The 12,148-nt window shown below is 44.0% G+C and overlaps 1 non-coding gene across 1 annotated transcript; it reads left to right on the top strand.

Moving 5' to 3' along the window:
• Window positions 1-10,427: 10,427 nt before the first annotated feature.
• On the top strand, window positions 10,428-10,517 carry trnap-ugg (transfer RNA proline (anticodon UGG)). The gene is given in 2 exon segments: window positions 10,428-10,463; window positions 10,482-10,517. It is a non-coding gene; the product is annotated as a tRNA-Pro (tRNA).
• The last annotated feature ends 1,631 nt before the right edge of the window (window positions 10,518-12,148 follow it).

Raw genomic sequence — 12,148 nt, 5'->3', positions numbered from 1 at the left:
TATGCATTGAAACATATATAAAATCAACCGCTCCCTAAGATTAAAAAATAATAATTTTTAGTATTTCCCTTGATTTCGTGCCCAATATCCATTAATATTCCACTCATTGTGAGTCTGCCCAGCCGCACGTAGAGCTCAGCTCCATGTCACATACCCTCCAGTTATTGTACGAGTGTTGAACAGGCTGTTATAGCTGTGAGAGTCAGTGCGCAGGAGTATATGGCTGTATCAGAGAGCCGCAGTTTGGAGACGGTTAAGGTAAAGATTCCACTCGAACTGTCCAGCCCAGAGGAGAATCGGCTTCGAGCAAAATCCGCTTTAATTTCGTAACCAGCCGAAAATCTGCGAAGTAGCATTTGTGGTTCTCTCCCAAGGAATTGTCGGACCCAGAATAAACTGAAGGAATTTTCTGTTGTAACGTAGATGCAGTTTAAAGTTGTAATGTCTCCTTCTGTCCTAAGCACTGTTGGACGGCGTTGGGTAACAGAGAATTCTTGACTAAAACCTGGATGAAATGGGAAACAAAGTCAAACATTAAACCGTTACTACATATCAAGTGCTGTTCACGTTTAGTTCAAAATTGCACCCAAATTAATTACCTGTAATAAACGCTCCAAACATGGCACAGATACCGAATAACCGCATTGCTGTTTGTCTTTACGTGTATTTACTGAGAAACCTGCAGACACTGGCAATATGTCACCGCTGGTTATCCCCGTAGTGAGGCTCGGTGTCTCCTCCTGTTCCCGCTCATATGTCATAACATTCAGTGTTTTTCGTCGGGGACGGCCGCCAGTCTCCTGACAATCGGACAGTAACTGATCCAATCGCACAAACTGCAAAGATTGAAATTTCAAACGGGATAATGATATTCAGAAGGAAGTAACATTTATCATTCAATGGCATCAATGTACAATGCCGCGATTCACACACTGAGTGTGTGTGAACGCACAGTCATCACGGACACTGCTGAAGATTCGAATTGCTTTAATTTAACAGCAATATATTAGAATTCACATGTACGACATAGCGAACACAGAATGTGACACACATTGATAAAGTGCAGGGAATATGTTATAAATAACGGATCTTTTATGAATGTTCCGTTCATGCAGGATTTTTAGAATCCGGGATTAATATTTTACAAATTCAAAGGGATTTATAAGTTTACAGTTTCACTTATGGACAATTCTGCTAAACTTTCAGTTAGCACTGATTCAGCAGCTTTTTTTTTTACCTTACGTCCTCGCTGTGACCATAACTTGCAAAATCAGTCGTCCAATTAATGAAATGCTTACTTTGTCACCTTTACCCGAATGAAGACTCCTTGAGAAAAGAAAGTGCACCGTTGTCAGTTTAACCGCTAACGTAATTATAAAGCGAGCTCGGGAGGTGGAGCTTCTCGCTGCTGCCATCACCTGAGATTGGCAGTTGCGGTCCCAGTTACCTCAGTCAGATACAGGTGCACATCCGGTTCTAACGGCATTTTCTCATCTACATGTAACTCCTGATAGAAACAGTGACCGAATGTAAGGATGTGTAATTCTCTGTTGAAGATGATTCATAGAAAAATGTTCAGCTCCTGCAAATCCTACTGAGACCACAGATTTCCGCTCCAAGTTCATTCTGATGATCAAATTATTTAATTCAATTTGAAGCAATTGAAAAATAAAGTGGAGTAATGAAGATCAGAACAGAGAAGGGGAAATGTTTTAATAGGGCATATGAAACACCAACACGTTGTGTAACGTCAGAGTTAGAGACTAAGAAAAGCTTTCAGCGCTTTATAGTGTTCAATATCAGCAGCAAATTCCTCAGATAAATCATTGAAAGTTTAGCCATTTTGGAGAATTGGAAACTGGAAACAAATAAATTTCAGCACCACCAGTTATCCTAAAGCATGTGACAGCCAATGCGGCACTTTCGCAATGCAGTCATTGTTGCAATGTCTGGAAAATAACATCCCTTACAGAGGAAACAGTGGGTACGTGACAATGTCACCGCTAATTAGTCAGAGGGCCATGTTAATCTTCCACACCAATTGATTCAATTCTAACATTTGAAACTGGTAAACGTTATATTAACAAAGTCAGTGATTTAAAATTAATATCAATAATGGTGATCGTGAATTTTCATCGTTTGACATGGAAAATTAATTTACTCAGCAATGTCCTTCAGGGCGTCAGGGGAGGACATCGCCATCTCCCCTTAACCTGACCGACATGCGACTCCAGATTGACTCTTAACTACTCTCTGAACCCAGCAGCAAGCCATTTACTTTCAGGACAATTAGGGATCCATGGAATGCATGCGATCCCTGCAGTGCAGATGGTGGCCACTTGGCCCATCGCGTCTGCGCACATTCTCCGAAAGAGCGTGTTAACAAATCCACCACGCGGTCATGCCACAGACCACCTCGAATTGTTAGCTTTTGTACGAGTGTTAAGGCTCGATGTAACGTGGTGCTTCATCGCCGCGCAGTAATACATGGCTGAGTCAGAAAGCTGAGTGTCTGTGATGTTCAAAGGGATGTTTGTGTTCATTTCATCCTATACAGCACAAAACCGCTTTCCAAATGCCGGCGCGTTCTCTTCATTACCAGCAGTATGTCTGAACAGCATCTACTGAAGGCCCTGTCCCGAGTACTGTACGTACCAATATAGGTAAGCTGCTGTGTATGTGGCGAGGTAGTGACAGGACAACACCACAGTACCCCCTTCACTCACTGCTACTACTGTGGGCTTTAGGAAAAGTTCATCCAGCTGGCTGTGCGCTGGAAAAAAATAACAGAATGTGATAAACATAATTTTTAGATGTGTTTTTGATTAAAATGAAACACGTTTTGAGCACAATTTCTCTCTCTCTCAAACGCATACACTCTTACAGACAAAAATACGCGCATTATCTGTCTCTCTCACTTCCAACACAATCACAAAAACATATTCTCTCTTTCGCCACATAGGTTCTCTATTACAGATAAAATTAGGTACAGTTATACACAGACACACACAGAAACTCACAATACACAGGGACACAAACACAGGGACACAAACAAAGACACACAGACATCCACACACAGTCAGGCACACGCAGACACACAGTCAAACACATAGATACAGACAGACACACGCGCACACACACACACATACACAGAAAAGACACACATACGGAAAACACACTGACACAGATATATGAATAAAAACGCGGGTTCTTATTCATTTATCTACTGAAATTTAGCGATGGACTCCATTCTGAGTAGAATTAAAATGGGGGAATGTCCAGATATGTATTTCCTGAGTTAACTGGCCCCAGGCTATGAACATTGCAATTGTCTTCTGATTATATTCATCAACCAAGGCTACTCTGCTGGGGGAAACAACCGCCCCCCCCCCCCCCCACAAGCCGCCGCACCGCCCCCCCCCCCCCCCCCCACCCCCCGCCAATCCAGGCCTGCCGTTCTGACAGAAACAGTTCAGTTTTGATTTTCCATTAAATGGAATCGGGGCATTCATTGGTCCAAGAGCACAACGTGAGGAGCCAGGCGTCACAAATGAGGGGAATAAATATTAGAGAAAAATCGAAAAAAAACATCAATGAAATAAAACGGTGATAATCGCCGGAAATGCTCATTCGTTTGAAGAACCATGAGCAAAAGCAATAGATTGGCGGATATCTTTCTAGGCCAGCAATCAAAGTGAAGATCAGAAGGCATGTTTGTGCTCAATATTGCGTCCAAATACCATACTGTACGGAAATGTGCGCTGCACATTCAATCAATTTGATACATCCTATTACCGTATTTACCAACACATGACCATGAATCCCATACACAACATGCAAACTGCGATTGCCAGCTAACTTTTCTGACGTGTCCAGGCAGCCAATTGGTGCGTTGTTGCGGCTTTGTGTGTGTGTTCTGTGTGTGTGTGTGTGTGTGTATGATTGGGCGGGAGGTGGAGCTGTGATGGCGGGGCGGGAGGTGGAGGTGTGATGGGGTGGGGGAGAGCGTGGAGCGGTTGGGGGCTAGACGGGTGGGGTTAAGGGTAGTCATGGCAGGAGAGCTTGCACCTCTCCTATGCTTCGATTGTTCGATATGGCAACAGTGCAAGTTTCAGGTGTCACGAGTGACCACGTGGTCAGGAGGCGTGTCCAAATGTAGCTACTGGCTAACCACATTTCGAAGCTGAGGCTGAGGAGTTTCAGTGTGGAGCATTCGCATAACTGAGCAAGTCGTCGATAACATGTTCCGAATGTGATCACACCGCAGGTGAAGGTTGAAAAGGCAGAAAGCCCATGGGTGACCGCTAGGCGGAGTAGAGGAAGGAAGGTAGTTCAGGAGTCGCCTGTGGGCATCTAGCAGATATAACGTTTTGGCTACTGTTTCTTTCGTGGTGTGGGGGAGGGGGTGCTCTGCTGTTTACTTCGTGGTGGAGCGGGGGTGGGGGGCTTACTGCGCCGGGGAAAGCAGTGACAGTCAACGTCGCGGCAACATGCATGGGTCTGCTGCACAATAGGGGAGTAGGAAAATGACATTGCTATAGAGGAAGGGATTCAATTCTAAGGGGAAAAGACTTACATTTCTGGGATGGTGTGCTGCCTCCCTCGTACTAGGGTCAGAATGTCACTAAAGGACTGCAACTTTTTCTGAAGGTGGAGGGGTTAAGGGGGGGGATTGGCGGGGGGAGGGGGGAGAGGGGGGATCACGGGGGGGGGGGGGGGTGCGAGGGGGGGGAAGGAGGGGGCTGAAGGTGGTATACAAAAATCGTAATGAGTATTGAATTGAACAAAATAAGATAACAAGCGAGGAAATCCTGCAAACAGTGCTCATGGAGCCAAGAAGTAGATCAAACAAAAAAAAGAAGTTAGCCATCTCAGCCTTACGTGTTAGTGAGTTTAGAAATAGGCGGTTAGTTGAGAAGAATGTGTGTCTGGAGAATAGATGCAGAATTGAGGACTTCAGACTTCTAGGACACTCGGACTGTTTTCGGAGACTGTGGGACCTGTGCAAGAAATTCGGTTTGCAACTGAACCGAAATTGGAATGGCTACCAATATATTGGCTTCAATAGTGTAAAATTCCCTCGATGCAGGAATAGTTCTGGTGGATTGAAAATATGCAAATACAACGTCCTAACTCTTTAAACTCGGTTTGACTGACATCATCAAATCTGAAAATGTTTATCTCACTCACGAGTGCAGCTTATTTTGTTTCAAGTCAGAACCCAAATGCATTTATTTTTCTCAATTAAAGGAGCTTCTCATTATCAATCCACACCAGACTGGAATGTAAAACTGTGAATGCCATGTCCTCAGCAGATCAGACTCGGCTCTGTGAAGAGAGAAACAGATGATCAGATGACAGCTCTCTGACCTTTCATCTGAACTGAAATATAAATGTAATACGTTATTATCAAATGAAAAGGGGACACGATAAAGCCAGGATAAATCAAAATTGAGTTCAACATTTGATATATTAATCTCTGTCTTATTTTCTTTCGCTCTTTTTCCCCCATTTATTTCTCTCATTCTTTATGTTACTTGAATCCCTTCCCGCAATCCCCGCATTATCACGGTTTCTCCTCAGTTTGGTTGTGCCTTTTGTTTCCTTGATAGGTCGGATTATCAGCAGAGGCGTTGGTCACTGACAGAGGACATGTTGCATTTCTCCCCACTGTGAACTGTGCTTAGTCATAGAGTCGTACAGCGCAGTAGGGACGGTTTGGCCCATCGAGTGTGCAACGACAATAACTGCCACAAACATCGCGCTAATCCCATTTTCTAGCACGTGTCCCATATCCTTGAATGCTATTATTTTTCAAGTGTTCATTCCGATACTTTTTAAAGTTTGTAACTTTTCTGGCCTCCAATAATACCTTCGCAGGCGCTGTACTGCACATGCCCAACAACCTCTTCGTGAAAACAATACCTGCCGAATCTCGAGCCCCTTAGCTTAAAACTATGCCCCCTCGTGATTAACATCTCAACAAAGGGGAAGAGCCGCTTTCCCTTCACCCTGTTCATGAACCTCAAACTTATATGCCACAATCAGCCCCCGCACTCCTTCAGCTTTCTCTGCTCAAAGGAAAACAATCCAACCCTCTCCACTTCCCCCTTTTCGCTCAAATGCTCCGTCCCAGGAAAAATCTTGGTGAATCTGCTCTGTCCCCCTGTTAGTGCAATCATATCCTTCCTATAGTGAGCTGGCCAGAACTGCGCACAGTACTCCAGCACTGGCCTAACCACCGCTCTGTACAACACCAACGTTAATTCCTTGCCCTTATATTCTGTGCCACGACTGATAAAAACAAGTGTCCCTTATGCCGTCGTAGCTATCCTATTCAACTGCTCTGCCACCTTCAGGGATCTGTTTATAAGTATTCCTAATCCACATGTTCCTCTGAACTCCCTAATGTCCTGCGATTCATTAAATAGTCACCTGTGTTATTATTTCTTCCAAAGTGCATCACCTCGCACTTATCTGGTTAATACACCATCTGTCACTGTTCGTTCCATCTGACCAACCTATCGAGATCTTCTTTTAACATAGGGTTTTCGTCTTCAATATTAACCACGCCAACAATCTTTGTACCAGCTGCAAACTTCTTATAATTCCCCTCAAATTATTATCTGTATTATTTATGCATGTAACAAACAAAAAGCGTCTCAGCACTGAAACCTCTCGTAGGCCACTGTGCTCTAACCTCCATTCATTCGAACGGACTTCTACCACTACACTATGTGTCCTGTTATGAAGACATTTTCCGATCCATCTCGCCCAGTTTCCTGAATTCCAAGTGCTTCTATATTCTCAATCAGTCTCCCTTGTGGGACCTTCTCAGTGCTTTGCTAAAACAAAACAAACTACGTCAACTGCACTTCCCTCAGTCACAGGGGAAGCAAGTTAAAAGACGCAACTTGAAAGTGGCAAGATTTGACATGTGCGTCGTATGTATCATCTGACTCTTCTTCAGAGTTTATTGTTAATGTTACACCTTTGATTTTTCCAGCTCTGATACAAGTTCATCCAGCTGGAAGATTAACCTTGTTTCTCCCTTCACAGGCGCTGTGAGTCGTGTTTTCATTAAATGAAGAATTGAACAAAAGATGATGGACTCCATGACTGGAAATTGAACGTGGGGCCACTGCGCCGAATCCTGGTCACTATGCTCTCAGGGAAGCTGATGTGACGCATTGGTAATGAGATGATCATCTCCGTACCCATTGCTTTAATTCAAATAACTTTCCCTAAAAACATAGTCACAATGAGGAATGATGAGAAGCGTACATGACAGGATTTGAACTTCACTTGGAAAATCTAAATTCATCACACTTCTCCCTGGAACCAAATGAGAAAATGTTGGAAAACCTCAGCAGGTCAGGTCGCATCTGTAAGGAGAGAAAAGAGCTGTAGCTTCGAATCCAGATGACTCCTTTTCAGAGATTCCAGCATCCGCAGTAATTTGCTTTTATCCAGAACTTAACCCCTGGGCCGGGAATACAGACTCACTGTTGCTTATATCGGCAGCCAGTCATTCAGCCGGTGTATCCGTATGTTCCCCCTATAGGAGCAACTACACTCCTTGCACACATTCTCCATTACCCCAGCAACTGTTTAATTGGCACTGTTCCTCCTCTTTTTTCCTACCAGGAACGACACCGCCCACACTGCTACATTCAATCTGAGCTGTTTATCTTCAGCTGCAAGGGCCAAAGCAAACAACAATTCTGTCAACGATGGGATTCGAAGGAACTTTTCTGCAGAAACTAGAGTATTATGTCCAGCGCCGTAGACCACTCGGCCACGCTAAACAACATGGTAAGTGTGTTATTTACTGTTATTGTTACTGAAATACATTAGAAGCAACGGAGCTGGGAAAGGCCATCAGAAGGCTTTAATCTGCTCCTTCACTGAATCTGGTAATTCTGAACTGTGTAACAAATAGAATCCATCTCCAGTCTGAAACAAAATGAGCTGCAGTGAAGGGTCGGCACCATTTAAACTACCTTAACCTCGCCTGTTTCCCAATCTCCTGCGAAATGAAAATAAAACGTCCTGTTGTATTTGATCACGGTCTTCACTTCAAACAGGACGGACACGAAGTGAGACTGAGATTTCTCTGTTCTTCCAGGAAATATCCTATATTTATTTTCACGGTTCGGACGAGAGCAATAAATCTTCATTTTCTGACCTGCAATTAAAACAGCAGTGAAAGTATCAAACTCTAACCACCAGACAAGCATCTTGCAGCGTGTTTTACAATTTGATTCATCCACGTTCTATTTGTTATTTTGTCACCATCCATAATTGAATGTGTTCAGATAATGACAACAAACGCTCCACTGCAGTTATCACGTTTGGTTCCGAGGGTGCGACACCAGACATAAATATTTCCAAATATTGTTCATTACAGAGTGAGATAATTTTCAAAGTTTTACAATTCAGTGTCAGTATAAACGGTGAAATCTGATCCATTCTCTTCCAGATTTTACCTTGCTTCACCATCGCTGTCCTCAGCGATTTGTAATCTATCACTTTTAGAAGTCTCACAACAACCAGGTTAAAGTCCAACAGGTTTATTTGGAATCACCAGCTTAGGGAGCGCTGCTTCTTTGAGCTATTGATTCCGAATAAAGCTATTGGACTTTCAGTTGGTGTTATTAGATTTATTTCTGTGCCCACCCCACAATGCCAGCAGCTCCACCTCATTACAATCTCTCACTGTTCTTCTCTTTCTGAGTTTGTTCTTGACATTTCCAGCTCTGAAGTAAACTTGCAAACTTCACTCTGCTGATTCTACTGATCTGCTTTACATCAGAGTTTAAATCAGATTACTTTTAACCGTTTGCTCAGAGCAACGATTAACTTCGCAACCAACGGGAAGAGGTGCTTTCCGCTCACCCTGTCCATGAACCTCAAAATTGGAAACGGCAAATGATTCTTCTTTTCCTGAGCGGGAATTGAAAGCAAACATAACCCGGGGATGGGGTGGGGGGGGGGGCAGGGGGGGGGGCAGGGGGGGTTGGGGGGGGGCGGGGGTTACTTACACAAACCACTGGACTCCAAGGGTAACGGGTGAACTGTATTTTTAAACTGACGTACCCTATGGGACGGTGGTGTAGCGTTTGGTACTGCTACCTCACAGTGCGAAAGACAAGCATTCGATACTTGGCTTGGATCATTGTCTGTGTGGAGTCTGCACGTTCTTCGTGTTTCTGTGTGGGTTTCCTGCGAATGCTCTGGTTTCTTCCCAGAGTCCAAAGATGCTCACGGTATTGGGATTGGTTATGCTAATTCTTCTGCTAATTACCTAAACAGGTAGCCAAGAGTGGTGACCAGCGGATTTTCACAGCAACTTCATTGAAATGTTAATGCAAGCCTTCTTGTCACACGACTAAATAAACTTTAAAATACATCTCTTTGCTTATTATTTTCATCTCAGATCATTTTCATCAGCGACAAGTATTTCCTTCAGAATATCCTGTTTAGATGGGACATAATTGGTTCCTTCAGCGAATGACAACGCCCAATGTATTTGCCAGGACATGAAGTCGACAGCGAGCTGAAATAGTCTCACAAGTTGCTGAAGTTATCGAGGTGTACAAAAGTCTAAAGGGAACTAATGGAATAAACGTCGACCAAATGATTCCTCTATGGGGCAATGTAGAACAAGAAGACGCAGGTTTAGGTTGAGAGGCGGTGGATTTAAACCTGAAATGAGGAGGAAGTACTTCTCGCAGAGAGTGTTCTCGCAGAGTGGTGAATCTCTGGAACTCGGTGCCCCAGAGCGTGGTGGGTTCTGAAAGATTGAATGGTTTCAAAAGGAGATAGATATATTTCTGATGTTTCAAAAAATGTTTAAAGGGGAAAGAAGAACAGATGGGAAAGTAGACTTGAGACCAGGGAGAGATCAGCCATGATCTGATTGAATGGCGGAGCAGGCTCGAAGGGCTGAATTTGCCGACTTGAGCTCCTGATTCCTTTGTTTCTATATTACTGAGTGGAACTTTCAAAACTCAAGACCCACCAACCTCATCAATGTGGCTCCAGTGTAATCTATGTACATTACATCCACCGGTTCCCCTTTATCCACAGCACATGTGTGCCCTGGAAAGAACTTCGGAACGGCCTCATTCTGTGGTTAATCGCTTTGTGATTCTCTGTTTCCGTCATCTCACCTCTCCTGACTTCCACCCTACAGGATGGTATGCTTCCTCCGTCCTGCATCTCATTTGCTCAAAACGTTCTACATTTTTAAACATCCCCAGTTTCAGTTAAAGGGCATAGAGATGAAAGATGAGCTGTGTTTCCCTGCACACACGCTCTCTGACTTTCTGAGCTGTTTCAGCATTTTCAACTTTCAATGCAGATGTATGATCTATTTTGGATGACAATGAAAGTATAATTATTTGGCAGACCTCTGCAACGAAGGCTCGTTGGTCTAGGGGTATGATTCTCGCTTTGGGTGTTGAAATTCACAAGCTTGCGAGAGGTCCCGGGTTCAAATCCCGGACGAGTCCACATTTTGCTGCTGTTGCATATTGGACAAGGTACTGGTTCTGTAAATTTATCTTCCTTGCACACGGCGGGATTGCTTCACATGGGCTTTGGGTTGAGAAACTGAGCACAATCTAGCACCATAGCAGGCTCACAAGTAAATCGAAACATTTTCAATGGTTGACACTGCTTGCAGACACGAATTGAGAGGACCTCATTCCTTCAGACGACCTCCCACGTTATGGGAGACTCGGGGGAAATAGCGGGTCCCCTTCCAGAGATATCTGAATAATCGAAAGCCACAGGTGGTCTGCTTGAATACTGGAGGGTGGGAAATGTCGTGCTTCTGTTTAAAAAGGGTTGCAGGGAGAAGCGTGGGAGCTACAGGCCGCTGAGCCTCACATCTGTAGTGGGTAAGTTGTTCGAAGGCAGTCTGAGAAACAGGATCCCGAGGCATTTAGAGAGGCAAGGACTGATCAGAATGGCTCTGTGAGTGGAAAATCATGTCTCACGAATTTTTATTGAGTTTTTTGAAAGGGTAACCAAGAAGGTCGATGAGGGCAGTGAAATTGATGTTGTCTACATGGACTTTAGTAGGCATTTGACACGATACCGCATGGCAGGTTGTTGCATCAGGTTAAATCTTACGGTATTCCGCGTGAGGTAGCCAAATGGATGTAAAATTGGCTTGATGACAGAAGACAGAGGGTGGTTGTAGGGAGTTGCTTTCAAATTGGAGGCCTGTCACCAGCGGTGTGCCTCAGGGTCGGTTCTGGTTCCACTGTTATTTGTCATTTATTTTAATGATTTTGATGAGCATTTAGCAGGCATGGTTAGTAAGTTTGCAGATGACACCAAGATTGGAGGCATTGTGCACAGTGAAGAAGGTTATCGAGGATTGCAGAGGGATCTTGATCAACTGGGCCAGTGGGCTGACGAATGGCAAATGGAGTTTGTTTCAGATGAATGCGAGGTGATGCATTTTGGTAGATCGAACCAGGACAGGACTTGCTCAATTAATGGTCGGGCGTTGGTGAGAGTTTTAGAAAAAAAGATATCTTGGGGTACAGTTCATCGCTCCTTCAAAGTTTAGTCACAGGTGGACGGTGGTGGAGAAGGCATTCAGCATGCTTGGTTTCATTGGCCAGAACATTGAATAGAGGAGTTGGGACGTCTTGTTGAAGTTGTACAAGACATTGGTAAGGCCACACTTGGAATACTGTGTACAGCTCTGGCCACCCTATTAAAAAAGGATGTTATTAAACTAGAAGGAATGCAGAAAAGATTTACTCGGATGATGCCGGGACTGATATTTTGAGTTATAAGGAGAGGATGGATAGACTTGGACTTTTTTCTCTGGAGCATCGAAGACTGAGGTTGTTCTTATAGAGGTCTATAAAATAATGAGGGGCATAGATCAGCTAGATAGTCAATATTTTTCCCAAAGGGAGGGGAGTCTCAAACTGGAGGGCATAGGTTTAAAGTGAGAGGGGAGAGATACAAAGTGCCCAGATGGGCAATTTTTTCACACGGAGGATGGTGAGTGTCTGGAACAAGCTGCCAGATGTCGTAGGAGAGAGGGGTACAGGTTTGTCTTTTATAAAGTGTTTAGACAGTTAAATGGGTAAGATGGTTATAGAGGGATATGGGCCCA

Source organism: Mustelus asterias, unplaced genomic scaffold, assembly GCF_964213995.1.
Source record: "Mustelus asterias unplaced genomic scaffold, sMusAst1.hap1.1 HAP1_SCAFFOLD_114, whole genome shotgun sequence".
In the NCBI taxonomy this organism is placed as follows: domain Eukaryota; kingdom Metazoa; phylum Chordata; class Chondrichthyes; order Carcharhiniformes; family Triakidae; genus Mustelus; species Mustelus asterias.
This window is presented reverse-complemented; position numbering and strand designations above follow the sequence as displayed.